General features: G+C 52.4%; 1 protein-coding gene and 1 long non-coding RNA gene across 15 annotated transcripts in view; one reads left to right on the forward strand and one right to left on the reverse strand.

Annotated features, from left to right (window-relative positions):
• Window positions 1-12916, reverse strand: LOC129494682 (uncharacterized). Of its 13 annotated transcripts, none has more exons than XR_008661389.1 (3): window positions 12640-12916; window positions 415-10719; window positions 1-302 (listed from the first exon to the last, which is right to left on the reverse strand). It is a non-coding gene; the product is annotated as an uncharacterized LOC129494682 (long non-coding RNA). The 13 variants fall into 13 exon arrangements; XR_008661382.1 differs by having other exon boundaries at window positions 415-10810; XR_008661391.1 differs by lacking the exon at window positions 12640-12916 and having other exon boundaries at window positions 415-10181; window positions 10648-11289.
• Window positions 11627-17991, forward strand: part of RAB14 (RAB14, member RAS oncogene family) — a 23397-nt gene continuing 17032 nt past the window's right edge. The window contains exon 1 of one of the 2 annotated variants that reach the window (XM_055301585.1): window positions 11627-11752. The gene's annotated coding sequence lies outside the window, so the exon portion shown is untranslated. Of the gene's footprint in view, window positions 11753-12943; window positions 12963-17991 lie in introns of those variants that run through there. The other variant, XM_055301586.1, reaches the window with a different exon arrangement.

The raw sequence follows: 17991 nt of genomic DNA on the forward strand, positions 1-17991 counted from the left end.
CTTAGGCAAAGAAGAACAGAGGGAACCGCGGCGGAAACAGCCACAGAATAGCCGCCTGGCCGCAGGAAAGAGCCACCGAGGCTGGTCTGGTGGAGATGGAAGTGCTCTCTGGATTCTCAGAAACATCAAGGAAGTAAAACTGAGGGACGCCTGGGGTGGGGGTGGGGGACGGCTCAGCGATGCAGCATCTGCCTTGGGTTCCAGGCGTGACCCCGGGGTCCTGGGATCGAGTCCACCTCGGGCTCCCCGCAGGGAGCCTGCTTCTCCCTCTGCCTGTGCCTCTGCCTCTCTCTGGGTCGCTCCTAAATAAATAAATAAATAAAATATTTTAAAAAAGAAAAGAAAAGAAATAGATCCAGTGGCAGTATTGACAATCAGGTGGAGTGAGGTAGGGAAACGGGACCGTAGCTTTACCTGTATCGTCTGAGGTTGTAGTACCAGGAATGATGATGATACACTTCTATATTATTTGGGTTATTAAACATTTACTTTAAATGACAGTCACGGGCTGAATTGCGTCCCAGTCCCAATTCATATGCTGAACGTCCTAATCTCAGCACCCTAGAATAGGGCTGTGTTTGGAGATCAGGTCTGGAGGACGTTATTAAGGTAATGAGGTCATCGGGAAGGACTCCAATCCAACATGACAGGTCTTACAGGCAGAGGACATTTGGGACAGAGACACACAGCAGGGGACAGGTGAAGGCGCAGGGAGGAGACGGCCGTCTATGAGCCTAGGAGAGAAGCCTCAGAAGAAGCCAACCCCCCCGACATCTTGATCTCGGACTTCCAGACTCCAGAATCATGAGAAAACAAATTTCTGTTGTGCAAGCCGCCCAGTCTGTGATATTCGTCACGGGCAGCTGTTCATGACAAAAATATTCAGTGACACTTGTTGAGGATGGTAAGGCAGGCTTTATTCTGGGCGATGGTGTTCAGTGCGGGGCCTGCGATGGGATTTTACAGGGGGGCAGAGACGGGCTCAGCTCCAAGCGCAGCATGGGCTGGTGGGAATCTGTAGGGGCGAGAGGTATGGGGTCGGGGGATGGAAAAGCACTGAGAGGAAGCATCAGGCGTGCAGAGTCCTGGCTACGCTGACCTAACGGGATTTTGACTGAAGACAGGCCCGGTATTCGGACATTGCTTGACGGATGGTGGAGGATGAGGACCCTGATCAGACAGTGAGGGTCATCAGGCATCAGACTTGGGGCCTCCTGCTAAAATGACCGAGCAGGGTTCTTGCTACGACTGGATTTTATATGGAAATGCACAGACGGGTCTAGGAGAAGGTTCAGGGGCTGGAGTTTGCTCAAGCCAAGAACTTTTGTCACAAGGACCAAGGTAACTTCCAGACTTCGGGAGCTCCTAGCCCCGCGGAGAGGCCGCTAACCCTGTAAGCTCGCTGCCGCATCAGGAAACTGGAAGACGTGCTACAAATGCAGAAGCAGGGACCGCAGAACCCCCGTGGGAGGACCCTCCTGGGTCTGCCGCTTTCAGAGGGGAAGTGGCTTTTAAGTGGGGCCCTGAACGAGGAGCAGCAGGGAGAACTGCGGCTGGTTGTTGGGGTGGGGAGTGAGAAAGACGGGGCCTGCTCCTGGAGGAGCCACGTAGGCAGGAAGATGGGGCAGTGAAGGGGCGGTGAAGGTCTGCTCCGGGTCAGCTTAAAACAGGGGAGTCACACAGTTCATGAGACCAAGCGCTGGAAAGCGATGGCCCAAGCGCCTTTCAGGTCCACAGAAATGTTTTGTTTGACTCATTTTTTTTTAAATTAACTACTCTAATAGTTAACAAATGATAAAAAATTAATTTGAATAATTTAATAACTTAATAGGTTTTGAGTTCATATATTTATAATAATGAATATTACATTAATTTTATACGAGCGGATGAAATAAGATCCCTTATAATTATGTCAGTATGTCTCTATGTAAATTACGCATATTAAGAAATTGCAAGACCTCATAAAACATCAGAGTTTTTGAAAAGCTTTTAATAAGTGTGTGGGTTGAGCTGTGTTCCCACGCAAGGAAGGCTGAAGTCCTAGCCTGGGGTACCTGCGAATTTGATCTTATTTGGAAACAGTCTTTGCAGATGATACTAAGACGAGGTCATGCTGTCGCCGTCAAGAGGCCCTTAATCCAACAGGAACCGTGTCCTTATAAGAAGAGAAAGAAAAGAGACACCGAGAGCCCGGAGGGAGAACAGCACGTGGCTGATGACGGGCCAGAGAGTGGAAGGTGCGGCTCCAAGCCAAGGAGCAGCCAGGAAGGCTCAACCCACTGTCAGAGGGTGCGGCCCGTCAACATCTTGATTTCGGGTTTCTTTTTTTTTTTTATTTTTTTTTTTAATTTTGGGTTTCTAACGCCCAGAACTGTGGGCAAACACATTCCTGTGGGTTTAGACTCCTCGGTTTGTGGCACTTTGTTAGGGCAGCTGTAGGAACATCTGCGGAAGCGTGTGCCCTCCTGGCAGGGGTTGGCTGGATCCCGTCGGTGCCATCACTCCCTCCTCCGCAGGTGCAGACCCTGCAGCAAGTTGAGGGCACAGATGGGGTCCCCCCAATGCACGGCAATGGCGGGGTGTAGAAAAACTCTGTTCTTAGACATGGTCACCCTCTACCTCACGGGGGGGGGGCGTGCGGTGGCAGTCCCCACCAGGCTCCGTGTGTTTTGCGTCATTGCCACGAGTCAGGACCTCGGCGGAGGGCTTTTCCCTTTCTTTATTTGGGAATGAGAGTGAGCGAGCGCCAGAGAGGGTGCGACCGAGTGGGGGGCAGAGGGAGGGGAGAGGCAGGCTCCCCGCTGCACAGGCCCTGACCCCCCCGCCACCGGCTGAAGGACCCCAGGGCCCTGCTGGGGGCCTGATGGGCTGGATCACATAAGCCAAGCCGCCCACACCTCAGGACCCCCCCACCCGCAGGGGAGAACCACAACCTGGGAAGCCTCCAGGCCACGCCGAGAGCCACCATCGTGTGGGGCCTGTGTGGCCTGGGCCGAGCCGTCCTCCCGACCCCCTCCAACGGGCCTGTGACCCACGCCCAAGACGGCCGTCCCCCCTGCGAGGGGAGTGGGCACCATGGCCCCGCGACCACCCGGCGCGTCTGGCTGCGGCCACGGCCCGGGCTCCCCAGAGGCACACACTTGGGGTTCCATTCGCCGACTTGCCTTCATTTGTTCGCCACGAATGCTCTGAAGGTTTACGCGTATTTGCAGGGGGGGGTGGGCACAGCATAGGGAGCACGGGCTCACGTGCCCAGAGACCCGGGTTCTGGTCTAGGCTGAGCCTCAGTTTCCCCCTCTGTGAAATGTGGGGATTCTGCTGGCCCATCTTGAGGCCTCCCTTCTTGCACCAGGAGCCTGTGTTTCTGTGGCTCCCCAGCCTCGGGGAGGAGGTCGCAATCACCAGTGCCACTGCCAAGGCCTCAGCAAATGACGGAGCAGGATCTTTACCTGAGCTGCACGGCTGCAGGAGCACCTCCGCTTCGAGTTCGGAAAGGAGAGGGACTAGAGCAGAGTCGGGCACAAACCGCTGCAAACCCGACCCTGTGAGCAACACAAGGGGGCCCTCGAGGCCCGGAGCGGCTGGAGCTGGCCTGGCGTGAGCCTGTTACTCCCTCTGCTGGAGCGCGTCCGAAACGCTCGGTGGGCGGCCTCCTCCCGACGCCCGCGTAGACTAGGAATCCTAGGAATCGGGAGGCAGGAAATGGTGTCCCCAAGAGATGTGACAGCCGGTGACCGGCTGTTGTCCTAAAGCAAAGGTGGCTCGAAGGCGGCGTCCCGTCGTGCAGCCCGCCGCCCTGTTCATTCACGGGTGAGGCAGGTTGTTTGTTGTTTCTGTGTTTACACCCGGTACCCACCTGTGTCAGGTGCAAACGGAATCCAGCTGAAACGGTACCTTCCATCCTCGGAGCCGGGTGACGCAGGCCAGACGCTGACCTTGTAAAGGCAGAAGCAGATGGAGGCGGGATTTCCTCGGCCACGCTCCCTCTGCTTTGCCTCCGCTCCGATGTCTCGGTGGGAAGAGTCTCCGGCACGGGGAAGAACGGGAGACGAACACCGTTAAGCAGAACGATTCATTAAAGTGACGTCATCTGCTCTCAAACTTGCGTCACAGACCCTGTGCCTGGGCCCCTAGCGTGACCAGGCCGTCACCTGCGCTGGGCCCCCGCGGGAAGGGGCCGCCCCGTCGCCCCAGAAGCCGGAGGCAGCGCCCCACGTCCCCAGGGGCCGCCCCCACCAGCGACCGACACGCAGGCCACCGAGGGGCGGGTCACGGTGCCCAGGGATTTTCGGGGCATTTCTAACCTTCCCAACAGCCCAGCAAGCCGGGGGCCCCCACACCCGCCTTACAGCGTGGCCGCGGAGGCTTGGGGCTGAGGAAGCTCGCCCACCCGGGCCCCCGAGCTCACGGGCGCCGCGGGATCCCCATCTCGGGGACGCACCAGGAGCCCAGGTGTGGCTTCGGGCCGCGTCCCCACTGCTGCCGGCTCATCAGCTAAGTCGAGGATCCCTGTGCTTCTCTTCTGCACGTGGAGGCTCGGCTGCGAGGGTGTCGGGGGCCCTCGTCCGAGCAGACAAACAGGAAGGGGGCCCCGAAGGGCTCCCGTGGGTGAGGGGGCCGAGTCCAAGTGCGAGCCCCGGTCACTGAAGAGCGGGTCCCGGTGTCACCCCTGCGAGGGGCCGCATGGCTCTCAGTGGGGGACGCAGAACTTCGGAGCCTCCCACTCCCTCATCTGCAGACTTGGAGGTCCGACACACAGGGCGCCCACAAAGGCCCCAAATCACCGGCTGCACGTGAGGAGGGGGCTGGCAGGGGTGGAGCCCAGCTGCTGGGACCTCAGAGTACGCCAAGGGGCCTTAAATACAGGTGGGCTTCCTCCCGTCTCCGCCTATGTCCCCAGACGTGTGTGGGGTGGCGCAGCGGGTACGCTAGAGGGAAGGCCAGCCAGGCTGCCCAGGACCCAGTTCCCTCTGGCCGGGGAGCCTGCAGAGCCCGCTTCCCGTCCTCCCCTCCTTCCTCTCCCCCGGTTGTCCTTATTATGGGCAGAAACCCTTCCCTCGGCTGAGCGCCCTGCCAGCAGGGACAGTTGTGCTGCTGCTGCTGCTGTTCCCTTCTTTCCAGGTTACGTGGAGCAGCGGCGGGAGCTAGTCCTGGCCCTGGAGGTAGCACCGGCCCTCGGGGGGCTGGGGGTGCACCCGCCACCGGCTCGCCTCGTGGTCTCCGCACCACGATTTCCTCATTCTGGGGGCAGGGAAATGAGGAATTAGATAGAGACTCTCCGGAACTCATCCGAGGACACGCGACGTCTCGGCGCGGGTCCTTCTGCACCTGCCGGCTGTGAGATGCTGTGAGATGCTCCCCGCGGCTTCCGGGCCTCGCTGTGCGCACGGCGGATGGTACAGGGGCCTCCTTCCTCCACCAGGACTTTCGGCGGGGAAAGGTTCGTTGTAAGCATCCCTCTTGCTTTCTCCATTCCTGGGTAGATGAGGAACTGCTCACCTGGTAAGTTTGTGCTCACCTGGGCATTGTTCTCCTTCCTACTGGGAGGAAGCTGCCCCTGGGGCTCTGCTCCCCTTAGTGGCCCTGTTCTGGGGTTCACGGTCAGGGGTGCACTTCAGCCACCAGCCCTGAAAGCTGCTTCTCCAACCTGGTCTAGTGTCACAGGTAGGAAGTCGCTTCCCGATTTGGGGGACGGGCGCAATGCTCTGGCACCTGCTTCACGTCTATGGGGCAGAGATGAAGGAAGGCTAGAAGGATCGGGCATTTGTGGAATGCTTCCCATATTTCAGATCCTGAGCCTGATACTTTCAGTTACACTTCCTCAGAAAATCTAAACAACCATTGCGTTGGGATATACTTGTTATTCCATTAGGTAGTTGAGGCCCAGAGAAGTTAAGGACTATGACTAAGATCCCATAACCAATAAAATGTTTGCTAGAAATGGAGCTGAAGTCTCGGTGCCTCTCAAAACCAGTCTTTCATCGAAGGTGTTCGACTCCCTGCCTCCCTCGCTCACCAGGTGCACAATGAAGTCTCGTCCCCGTGGAAGACAACCCTCCACGGTTGTGCTTCCGCACAGCCTGTGACTACAGGCACTGACCGTCGTTTGCCCCACACTATTTTTTCGACTTTTCAACTATGTTTGTTTAGCAAACAGCCCTCGATGATACAGTTTCCCTCCAGAGCAAAGGACAGAAATGCTCACTCTCCGCCATGAAGGATCTGGTTTCCCTAAGCGCGGAGTTCCTTTACTGTGACACAATGTGTGTCCACACAGCCAAGGACGGGTGCAAAAGTGCTGATGTTCAGGCTGCACGCAGTGTTGTGGGCAATACGGTCCTTTGTCTCTGACCCAGGGGTTTCATGTCTTCTGCTTCCATCCAGGAAACTGCGTTAGGCCCCAAAGCAAAAACAAAAACTAAAAAAACAACAACAACAAAAGGAAACCGTGTTAGGCCACATTTTTAGCTTGCAACTGGGGTAAAACCCCAGTTCTTGACAGCACCTGCCAAATTCGAGCCACGGTGACAGTCACCACCAGTCTGATACCCTTGTGTCACATCGCACGTGCTTTTAACTTACATTATTTCAACGAAACATAAAGGTCAGCGAAGCAATAAAGAAAATTTAAAATACCAGTCTGTCTCTGATAAAAGAGGTAAATCTGCTATTTTTTAGTAGAGCTCACAGCATGGTCACTTAGCCACAGAGAGTGTGAGTCTGAAGTTCAAAGATGCAGGTTTTCTCCGGTAACCCGGCCTCCCGCTCTAAACCACCCGCCTCTTCAGGTGGTCAGCCAGAGCCATGGCTATCAGATCTGACGCTAGAGGAAAACTAAGAGAGGCTAAGTCAGTCTCTAGTGCGGAGCTTTCCTGGGAAATTTTTTTTTAATTTTTTTTATTTATTTATGATAGTCACAGAGAGAGAGAGAGAGAGAGAGAGAGAGAGAGAGGCAGAGACACAGGCAGAGGGAGAAGCAGGCTCCATGCACCGGGAGCCCGACGTGGGACTCGATCCCGGGTCTCCAGGATCGCACCCTGGGCCAAAGGCAGGCGCCAAACCGCTGCGCCACCCAGGGATCCCTTTCCTGGGAAATTTTAAGCATACTTTTCACCTTATGTAATTTCGTTGTTGTTGTTGACTTTAGAAGTCACGCCCTAATAAGCTGTGATGTCCGAGGATCATAGTTTGGGGCGACTGGTATAAGGTGGATGGGCATGTTGGAGGGGGAGCTATTTTAATGGTCACAACATTTCCTATACCATTGAGTAGAACACATACTTATCCTTAGATTTATGCATCATTTTCTTTTTTTGTATTATGAATTTGCATCTAATCCTTTCTCCTATCCAGAAACTAAAGAGTCTTATGTACTCGATTTTTACTTCTCTGTCAATCTGCTAAATTTCGAAGTTTATCAATTGTTATTGATTGATGTGGTAGTTTTTTTTTTATTATTTGCTTGTTTTTACTTAATTATGTATCACTAGAGAGTAACCAACTACACTTAAAAATACATTAAATTCTGGGGCCCCTGGGTGGCTCAGTGGTTGACCGTTTGCCTCCAGCTAGGGGTGGCCCCGGGTCCTGGGATCAAGTCCCACATTGGGCTCCCTGCCGGGAGCCTGCTTCTCCCGCTGCCTGTGTCTCTGCCTCTTTCTGTGTGTCTCTCATGAATAAATAAATTTTAAAGATCTTAAAAAAATACATTAGGTTCTCTAATTAGGTAGCACACGTACACAATAATAAAATTCAGAGTATAAATTGTGTTGGTTTTGCTGTATCTTCAATATTACCCAGGAGTTGGAATACCAATATTTTAATATCTGGCTATGGTAAAGTGGCAGCTCCAAAACCACTAGACAAAAAAGGGTAAGTGTGGGGGGGGGGAACCGAGATATAACTATGAACAAAAACCCTAAAATAAATGAGCAAAATTAACCAATAATATTAAGCCTTTAAGACCAACAAGGAGATGAACTAATTTGGTTTAAATAAACACAATAGATAAATCTGAAAATATCTTCAGATTTTTAGCCTTTGGAAAAAAAGAATAGGAAAACATCTATTTTTACAAAAGAAATTATGAAAATATAAATAGGTTGAGATGCAACAAGAACGAGTAGACACGACAAAGCACCAGTGCCCAGAGTGCCCCACTCATCTCCACAGGAACGGCTGAGCCCTCATACGTTTCTCTTCCAGCTGACTCCCAGCCAGTGTCATCTATGCCTCACCCCGGGAGGACGACCTCGTTGCTGCCCTCCAATCTGGGACTGAGGAGTCCAGGTGTGAGTGGGTTGGTTGGGCAGGTTCGATCCCTCCCCATCCGAAGCCCCTGCAATGTGGTCTCGCTCTCGTGTTTTCCTTTGCCAAGGGTACAATGGGGCAGAGCATATTGGTAAGTCCAATGGCCAAATGGGTACCTGGGGGGGCTGCCAGCCTCCGCTTCCTATAGGCACGCCCAAGCTCCACTGGTGATCCCTTGGAGCCCCCGTCCCTCGCCCCTAGGAAGGGATACCACCCCCCAAGGAGGGAGAGGGAGGGATGAGCCTCTTTCCAGAGCATTGTTCTTTCCTAAAACCTGACTTCCCTCTCAACTCTCCATTTTTCCCACTGATGAGGGGTGATGGTTTGTCTGTGGGGAGAGAGGGTGAGAATGGAGAAGAGGTGGGGAGTAGCAGGGTGGAGGTAGGGGTTGGCAGGAGGGCTGGTTTCCCGAACAATGGCTCCTCGAATGTCCTCCTGGGAAAGAGCTAGTTCCAACCACCGGCAGTGGGCTCCTTATGGACGTTTCGGTTTTCAGAGCTGGGCTTCAGCAGCAGTTTCAGGACAACAGGAAAAACCCCTCTCGATGTCCATTTACACACATATACATATTCGTGCCCCTTTCATAGTTGAACAAGTCTTGGCAGACTGTTTGCTTTTCTCCCTCGTTGTTTTTTTTTTTTTTTTTCACTTGAAGTATTTCTTAGAGGCTGTTCCATATCAGGACACACACGTGTGCTTCAGTCTTTAATTGCTGCACACCCTCCACGGTGTGGGTAGGTTAAAATGTATTACAACAGCTCTTTGGTGAGAGCTGGGCTCTAGTCTTTTACAAGCAGCGCTGCACTCGCTATTTCGTCTATATACGTCTCTTTTCACATAAGCAGCAGCCTTAAAAAAAAATTAACTAGGGGATCCCTGGGTGGCTCAGCGGTTTAGCGCCGCCTACAGCCCAGGGCGTGACCCCGGGGTCCCGGGATCGAGTCCCGTCGGGCTCCCTGCATGGAGCCTGCTTCTCCCTCTGCCTGTGTCTCTGCGTCTCCGTGTGTCTCTCATGAATAAATAAATAAAATCGTAAAAAAAAAAAATTAACTAGAACCCCTGATGGGCATCCAATGGACAGTTCTAATTATGTTGCAATTGGTCACACACAATTTCTCCTTTGAAAATTCTGTGACTTATTGCAAGCATCGACCATTTCTACAGTCCTCAACACTTGCTGAGTGTGGACTAGGCACACTGCATTCACGGCAACGCTTGTCAATGCTGCATCCGGTGCAGTGTCTTCGCATAGACTGAAGCGACAATCAGGGATTGACGCTTAAGCTGCTACAAGAGGAAATAAGGGATGAAGAATACAACGGTGCTTTGGGGATGGGGGCTCCGGAGTCACACGTGCCTGAATTCCCAGCACTGCCAAGTTTTATGTATTTTACAAAGTCTTTGACTTACAGGACACCCAGTTTTCTCATTCATAAAATGGGGTGAATATAGTACGGACTGTGCGTGGACGTTGTAGGGATTAAATAAGAAAATATACGTGATTCTTAGGTCAGTTCCTCTTTCACACTGAGTGTGCAAGGAGCGTTAGCTCGTCACGAAGGTCTGCAACTCAAGGGGACAATTGGATATAGTGAAACGTTCTGGCCAGACCTAAGCTCACAGCCGGACAAGTGATGCCAAATGGTTCACAGCTTCCTTCTTACCTTGGCAAATTTCTTGATTTCAGAGATGTTGGATCGTGAGCACAAAGTATGCTTATCGGAATTAAAGAATACAGGAAGGGCAGCCCAGGTGGCTCAGCGGTTTAGCGCCGACTTCAGCCCAGGGCGTGATCCTGGAGACCCGGGATCGAGTCCCACGTCGGGCTCCCTGCATGGAGCCTGCTTCTCCCTCTGCCTGTGTCTCTGCACCTGTCTCTCATGAATAAATAAATAAAATCTTTAAAAAAATAAAAATAAAGAATACAGGAATAGAAGCATAGACCTCCAGGGCCAGAAGGGATTTCAACATAACCTTATATCGGATCATCACGTAGTAGCCATTCCCACGTATTAAAAACGCGTATGTCAAGCGTTTTGTGTATATCACCTCATTTAATGCTCACACGGACCCACGGGCGATAGGTATCATCATCCTCATTTTGCAGAAAAGACTGCGGATCTGGGAAATCAAGGGACATGCCCAGCCGTGGGTCATCAGTAAGTGGAAGATCAGGGATTCGCACCCGGGTCTTCCTGAAAATGAGAGAGGTGTGAACTGCCATACGGTTTTCCAAGGAAGTGTCACGTAGCCGAGGCAAAGCCAGCTTCTGAAAGCTCCTCCTGCCGAGAGAGAGCCTGAGCTTCCTTTGGGTAAACTGAGGCAGGGCCGGCTTACCTGAGCCACCGGAAGCACCGAGCCTGGGGCCCACGAGGCTTTTGTGGGGGACCCGCAGAAATGTCTCCAGTGCTGTGGAGGTCAGGAAGGAAAGATGAACTTCCAGGTCAAAGAAAGTGTCGTGCGGTGTGACATCAAAACATCCCTCTCCACGCCAATTCAGCTGTAAAACGCCCACAACGTAAACACGGGAGTACACAAACAGGCGATCCACGTAACCGTCTCCGCAGGCACAGGCGGCCGTTGGGGGCCCCCGAGGGCCGCCGGCTGCGCGGCGCCTTCCGGGGGTGACAGGCCGGAGGCGCCGGGGTGCTGGGAGCCCCCGCCCAAGGGCCCCTCAGAGGGCAGAGGCGACCCACAACGGGAAGCGCCACGTCCGGCTGCTGGATCCTCGGCCCCCGGCTCGATCGACGCGAGCCTCAGTTTCGCCATCGGTACAATGGGGCCAAGTGCCTCCTGCGGCTGCGGGGCGGGGACGTCGCGCCCTCGGGCCCCGCTGCGGGCGGGCGCAGCAGACTGTGCCCGGCGCGGGGCGCGCGGCGCGGGCGTGTCCGGCGGGCGGGGGCCGAGGCGCCGGGAGCCGCGGGGTCCACCGAGCGCCGAGCCCGGCCCGCCCCCAGCAGGTGCCGCGCGCGCCTGCGCAGGAGCGCCCCTGGGAAGCGGGCGCCGGCCGCTGCGCCTGCGCACAAGCGCCGCCCTCCGCCCCTCCCGGCGCCGCCGCCCGCGGGGCGGGTCTCGGCGGCCGCGCGGCGAGTCCCGAGGGCCGCGGCGGGGAAGGGGCGTGGCCAGCGGGCCGGGCCGGCCGCCGTCTTCCGGGCCCCGCCGGCTGCGCGCGCAGCCTCCTCCCCCCGCTTCTTTTGTGGTCCGGCCCATTGCGAGGGTGACAGGAAACCCTGTGCAGGGAGCGCCGCCATCTTGGACCTGCCCGAGGAGATCCTGAGGGAGCCGTGGAGCCGTCGCCGCCGCCCGCCGCGCGCGCCTGCACCTCGTCGGCCAGCCCGCCGCCTCCGGGGCCCCGCCCGCCCGCCCGCCCGCCCCGCCCGCTTCCTCGTCCTGACGCCCCCCGCCCGCCCGGAAAGCTGCCCAGCCACCAGCAACCCCCCAGGTGAGCCGGGCCTTCCGCAGCGTCCGTCGGGCCGCGGCCGCCTGGCGCGGGGCGGGGGCGGGGGCGGGGGGGGGCGCCGCGGGCAGGCTGGCCGGGGGGCGGGGGCGGGGGCGCGGGCGAGGGCGAGGACCCGGGCGTGTGCGGCCGCCGCCGCCGCCCCCGCGAGCCCGGACGTGGAGCCCCGGCCCCGGCCCGCGTGGGCCCCGGGCACAAAGGCGGCAGCTGGCGGCCTCGCCGGCGCGGCGGGGCTCGGTGTCCTTGTCGGCGGGGCCGCGGCGGAGGGCCGGGGCGGCGGAGGGCCCTGAGGGCCGGGGAGGCTGAGGGCCGGGGCGGTGAGGGCCGCGGCTGCCGAGGCCTGAGGCGGGCGCGGAGGGCCTGAGGGCCGGGGCTGAGGGCCGGGCGGGAGGGCGCGGCTGCGAGGCCTGAGGCCGGGCGGCGGAGGGCCTGAGGGCCGGGAGCTGAGGCGGGCGGGAGGGCCGCGGCTGCCGAGGGCCCTGAGGGCCGGGGCGGCCCGGACGGCGCCGAGCTCGGGTGGCGTCGGCCCGCCGTGAAGGCGACAAAAAGTTGTGGGTTTTGAACGTTTCCGGGACTGGAGGGGAGACGGCGGAGCAGGGAGCCCGTCGCCGGTGGCCCTGGCTGCCGACTGCGCCGACTCCGCTTGGCCCGGTCGGGCCCGGGCTGGGGGCTGCGAGGTCCGCGTCCCCGTCCGCCCGGGACGGCCGCGGCGGCGCCTCCGTGGTCCGGGCCGTGTGGGCCGCCCCCGGCGCCCGCCGCCGCGAGCCCTGCCCCGAGGCGCGGGGAGGACCCGGGCCGCGCGGCCCCGCGGCCCCCGCGGCCCCCGCGCCCCCCGCAGCGAGCTCCCGCGGCCGCCCGCGTCGCCGCCTCACCTGCCGGGCGGGCGTAAGGTCAGACGCTGCTTGCAGAGGAGGAAAGGCGGTCGCGGGAGGCCGCGGGAGGCTCCTTTAAAGCCGAACGGCCCCAAATTCCTTGAGGTTCAGGCTACGCCTTTAAAGTCCCTGCGTGTGACGACCCGGCTCGGAGCCCGTCCCGCCGCGAGCGTCTTTACGTAACGGCAGCAGCAGAGGGTTCCGCGGGGCGGCCTCGGCCCAGGCAGGACGCCGGAGCCCGGGGCGTCTCGCTGCGGCCCACACGCCTGCGCGCGGACGGGCTGCGCCTCGGAACTTCAGGGCGTAGCTTCCAGCGTGTGCAGGTGGGGTCCCGGGAGCGTCGCCCCCCCCCCCCCCGCCACGTCGTTTTGAGGCCCGTTCCCTTCGGACGTCACGTTTCACCAGTGAAACTTCTGCCGTTTCTGGTCCTTTTAGTGCTGGCGGTAAAGTAGCGCGGGCCCGGCGGTGCACAGCGGCGGCGCTCGGGCACCTTCTTCCCAGCCTGCGGCCATGACGGCAGAACTGCCGTGTTCCTGGCGCGGGGGAGCCCCGGCTCTCCTTCTGGTGTTAGTTTGTGCGGAGATGTGACGTGGACCCTCCTGCCAAGAGCGAGCTTTTTGAAGCGGAGGTCGCAGTGGGTGGGCTCCTCTCCGAGGTGGCCCTGAGGTGGCGTCAGTGCCGGGACCGCGCCTTCGGATTCCCCGACCACGACCTGTGTGACCTGTGTGCCCTGCCGGGTCCCGGGTCCCGGGAGGCGGGAGGCGGGAGGCGGCGCGACGCTCCCCGTGCTCGCTCCCGCCGGGTCAGAGCCTCCCGCAGGCTCCGAGCCTCGTAGATGCTCAACAGGGACCTCCGTACTGGGGTCACAGTGCTTTGGGGCGCTCAGTCCAGTTCTGCGTCCATAACGAGGTGTCTTAGGTGTCACAAAGCCCAAACCAAGCTTAGTAATGGCAGTAATGAGGGTCGGGATGTGAATCACCTGGAGTCTGTGGCTAGTTTTGTCCTGTGTCGTCTTGAATGAGCCCTGTAAGGATCGCCTCGTAGCGTCGTTCGTCCTAAGAAGTAGGATCCAGCAGCTGTGCAGTGGTTGTGAGACGGTCAGTCAGACGTAGTGCCTGAGTGAGCGCAGTAAAAGCCAAGGATTAAAAAAAGAGAAGATGCTGTCGATTTTCGGAGTTTTTTTTTTTTTGAGGCCGATCATATGATTGACTTTCCCCATATTATTTTGAATTTCCCCATATTGTTGTAAATGTGTGAGTGATGTTGGAAGTATTATGAATGGGAGTTGTTTTATTTTTAGAGAATATTTATCCTAGAGACATTGAAGGCGTGTGAGTAGGGTGGGCTGGGCTGGGGCTGGGGCTGGGGCAGGGGCAGGGCAGGGCAGGGCTGGGGCAGAGGGAGAGAAAATCTTCAGGCAGACTCCTGAGATGATGACCTGGGCCAAAGTCCAGAGTTGACCACTTAACTGAACGGGCCACCCAGGCACCGCTTGTTTTTTTTTTTTTTTTGATTCTTGTTTGTTTTGTATTAGAATAGTTCTTTATCTACTTTGGATACTTGAGAGTATCACCAGTGAATATAGCACATGCTTACACTGTTAATAGAGTTATATGAAGTTAATTTCTCCCTGTCCTTTTTTTTGCTCAGTCCACATACTCATTTTTCACAATTTGGTGTGTATCCTTCCATATTATCTGTATGCAGGATTGAGGGAGAGTGTGCATGTGTGTGTGTTTAAAAATGGGATATGCCACTGCATAAAATTTTATCGACTTTTTTTTTTTCACTTAAAAATCATGGATATATTTTTAAAGTTATTTTCCATCTCTGAATGGTTTTTAAACTAGAAGCATGTTATTTCATGATACTTTAGTCATTTCCCTGTTGATAGAAGTATAGATTGTTTCCAGTTTTTTTGGTTTTGGGTTTTGTTTTGTTTGCTGTATAAATACTGCATTAGATGCAGTTGGACCTATAACCTTATGGAGTGAAGATCTTGTATCTGTAGGCTACTTCCTGGTCACAATTGATTGGGATTATCTTTAAGATTTTAAAATATATTGTTTACTTCCCAAAAAATGTGGCAATTCAGACTCTTGTAAGCAGAGTGTATGAAAGGTCCTTAACCTTCTCGTCTACATGCACAATTTCAAATCCAGTCATTTATATATCTGTTTAATTTCATTTGGAGATGTATCTAACTATATGGAGACCATGCCACTTTATTTTGGGGGCAACAATGATTTGTCTTTAATGTGTGTTTAGTAACCATGTAGGTCTCTGTGTATTGGCCTGGAAATGGATCCATGATTTTGTTAAGTGAAAAACATGCAGTTTGATGCAGTAGCATACCCCATTTTAAAATATATTCCTTACCTTAAGGGTGATGTGTTTCTTGTGTTGAAGATTTAATGTTAATCTCGAAAAATCCATTGTTAAAGGAGTATTAGGCATAGTTAATATTTAAAGGGACTACTCCACAATCATCGGTGTTTGGTATGCATGTAGTAATCATTAGTCTTGACAAGAAGTTTAGTGCTAAGTTTTACATGCAGTGATAGTAAGGCCTGACCCTAAATATTTCGTGTAATTATCCTCCATTTTCCTTTGATTTTTTTTTTTTTTTTTTTAAGTTTTAATTGTTCATGAGACACACTGAGAGAGGCAGAGACACAGGCAGAGGGACAAGCAGGCTCTCGGTGGGGAGCCCGATATGGGACTCCATCCCAGGACCCCGGGATCATGCCCTGAGCCGAAGGCAGACGCTCAACTGCTGAGCCACCCAGGCGCCCTGTTTTGGTTTTATCAGTTCACATATGTATGTATATCAGTCCACATACATACATGCTTTTAATAACCCGCCTTAGAGAAAATCATGTTCTTTGGAGTCAGGCCTGGGTTCAGATTCCAGCTCTGCCATTTACTATTTTTGTAACACAGGCCAAATTAATGAATTTCTCTAAACTTCAATTTCTTCAGTTTTTCCATGGACATAATGACTGCAGAATTGTGAGAATTAAGTAAGAATTATGTGAAGGGAAAAGTACTGATGATCATCACACGGTTTACTCTAAACAAATGTTGTTACCTTCAGAAACTTTACGTGGATATAACTTGAATTAGTGTTATCATTCATATCTACAAATCCTGATTATATCCTCTATAAATATAATTTTTTAAGACTGAAGGTATTGTATTAGTACCAAGTGAGAAAGATCTGTGTCCCAAAGTACCACTAAAGGGTTAAGTACCACCTTAACTATGAAGGAGGCCAGATGGTGTAGTGAATTAGAGGGTGTTCTCTGCATTTAAAAACAGTCTTAGGTTCAGTATAAGCTTGACCACTTAGCTGTGTGACCTGGGCATGTTACTTACCTGTTGAGTCTTCATCTGTAAAATGAGGATTATAGTCACTGTTTTATAAGGCAGTAGTAAGGATTAATTGAGATTGCATGTAAAATGTTTAGCACATTGCCCTGGTGTATATTAAGTACTCAATAAATGGTAACTGTAACAATTGTGTACTAGTTTGCAGGTTGTTCATCTGTATTTAATGGTGCTTATTGTCTGAAAGGAGTACTCTTTACTTAAGGAAACCAGAGGCATTGAAGGAGATCTTATCTGCATATGAATTTTATTTTCATACTTTTCTAACACATGGAAAACACATTTTAATTTCACCAGTAGCTGTGCACAAGTTATGAAATATTATCAAGGTTTTTTAATTAGTGGAGATTTTAGTGTTGAACGAACTCATGTTTTCAGAGATTTGAACTAGACCGACAGTTTTTATTTACCCCCTTTCTCCCTTTTTTTTTTTTTGACTTTTGAGTAAAGCAAAAAGTATCCTTAGATAATAGAAAACTTTTTTCCTCTTTCAAACCTGGTTAAAAAGTACATCCCTCACCTTAACAGTGGTATGTTTCATTCATGTTCAAGAAATGATGTTGAGAGAAATCCTTTTTTAGGACAATACTAATTAAGCATTGGTTAATATTTAAAAGGGGCCACTCCAATATAGTTTTAATGTAAATACATAATTTTGAGTGAATGTTACCAATAAGCTGTGGGATTATATTTAAACCTAGCTAGTACCTTAGTTTATAATAAGAGAGGGAGGACCTGTTGTGTTAGTGGCTACAGTGCTAGATATTTTCTGCCTTTCATTGTCTACTGAAATTATTAAACTTGAGTAGCTTTCCCTTTTAACTTTGCCTTTAGGGTTCATTTTTAAGAAACTTGAACCAGAAGGTTGTGTGTTGAGGTGAAGACAGGGTACTAGTATTTACTCCGAAAAAGTGATCATTGTCTTTTATTTGGGAATGGTTTATGCTAATTAATGCTTGGCAGTTTTTTAAAATGTTTTAAAATTAGTCATCTTGTAGATATTTAATAAATGCTTTTGTGGTAATTAGCAAGTACACAAATTAATACAACTAGAATTGGCTTATAATTTTATGATTAGCCTTTAGAGCATTTCAAGGAGAAATTAGAATTGTTAGAGGCTTTGGTTTTAACATAATAAAATGGAAGGAAGCAAAAAGTGTGTATGGCTACAGCATTGGGTAAGAAGAGAGAAAGGAAATGGGAAAATCAGGAGAGGAAGAGCATAAAAGAAACTAATTTTAAGGTGACTAATTCCTTTTCCTCAAGTTTGAATGGGAAAAGAGGAGCTTAAAAAAGAAGTTAAAAATTAATTATAGGGTTCTGGGAAGAATGCAGGTGAAGAACATAATAATCTTTAAATAACATTTTTATTGTGAAAGATTATTTTTTTTCCTTGTGTTTGGGATCTGGTTTGGATATCTGGTGAATAACCCACACCAATTTTAGCCTCAGGACCACCAAGTTCATTCTTAAAAGTTTTACATCCCTAGTGTCTGGGAAAAGAGAAAAAAAATTATGATGGTGTTCAGAATCAGTTAATCTAACTAGAGAAACTCCCTTCCTGAACAAACTGGTTAAGGGAGTTTTCAGTGATGTTGAAGACTGATTATGAAAGTGCTACATGTCAAGCAGGAACGGGGAGCAGGGCATCCGCTTTTCTTAAATGTAATCCTTATAGTTAAGTGAGAAGATTATATTGTGTGAAGTGATTGTCTGATACTTAACTGTAATTAACAACTTTCTCTTTCCTGTTAACAATAATTCACTTGTTTTAAATAATACTTTTTTATAGGTTAAATTTTATTATATAGTAATTTTGTTAGCCTTAATAAATGAATTTCTGCAATCATATCAGATGTCTGGCTTGTATAGTGTGACAACTGGCCATAATAGAAAAAATCAGATTAAAATACTGGAAATCAAATTTTTAAAAATGGGGTCAAATCTTTATATATGTGTGAG

The sequence above is a fragment of the Nyctereutes procyonoides genome, unplaced genomic scaffold (assembly GCF_905146905.1).
Source record: "Nyctereutes procyonoides isolate TBG_1078 unplaced genomic scaffold, NYPRO_anot_genome, whole genome shotgun sequence".
Lineage (NCBI taxonomy): Eukaryota > Metazoa > Chordata > Mammalia > Carnivora > Canidae > Nyctereutes > Nyctereutes procyonoides.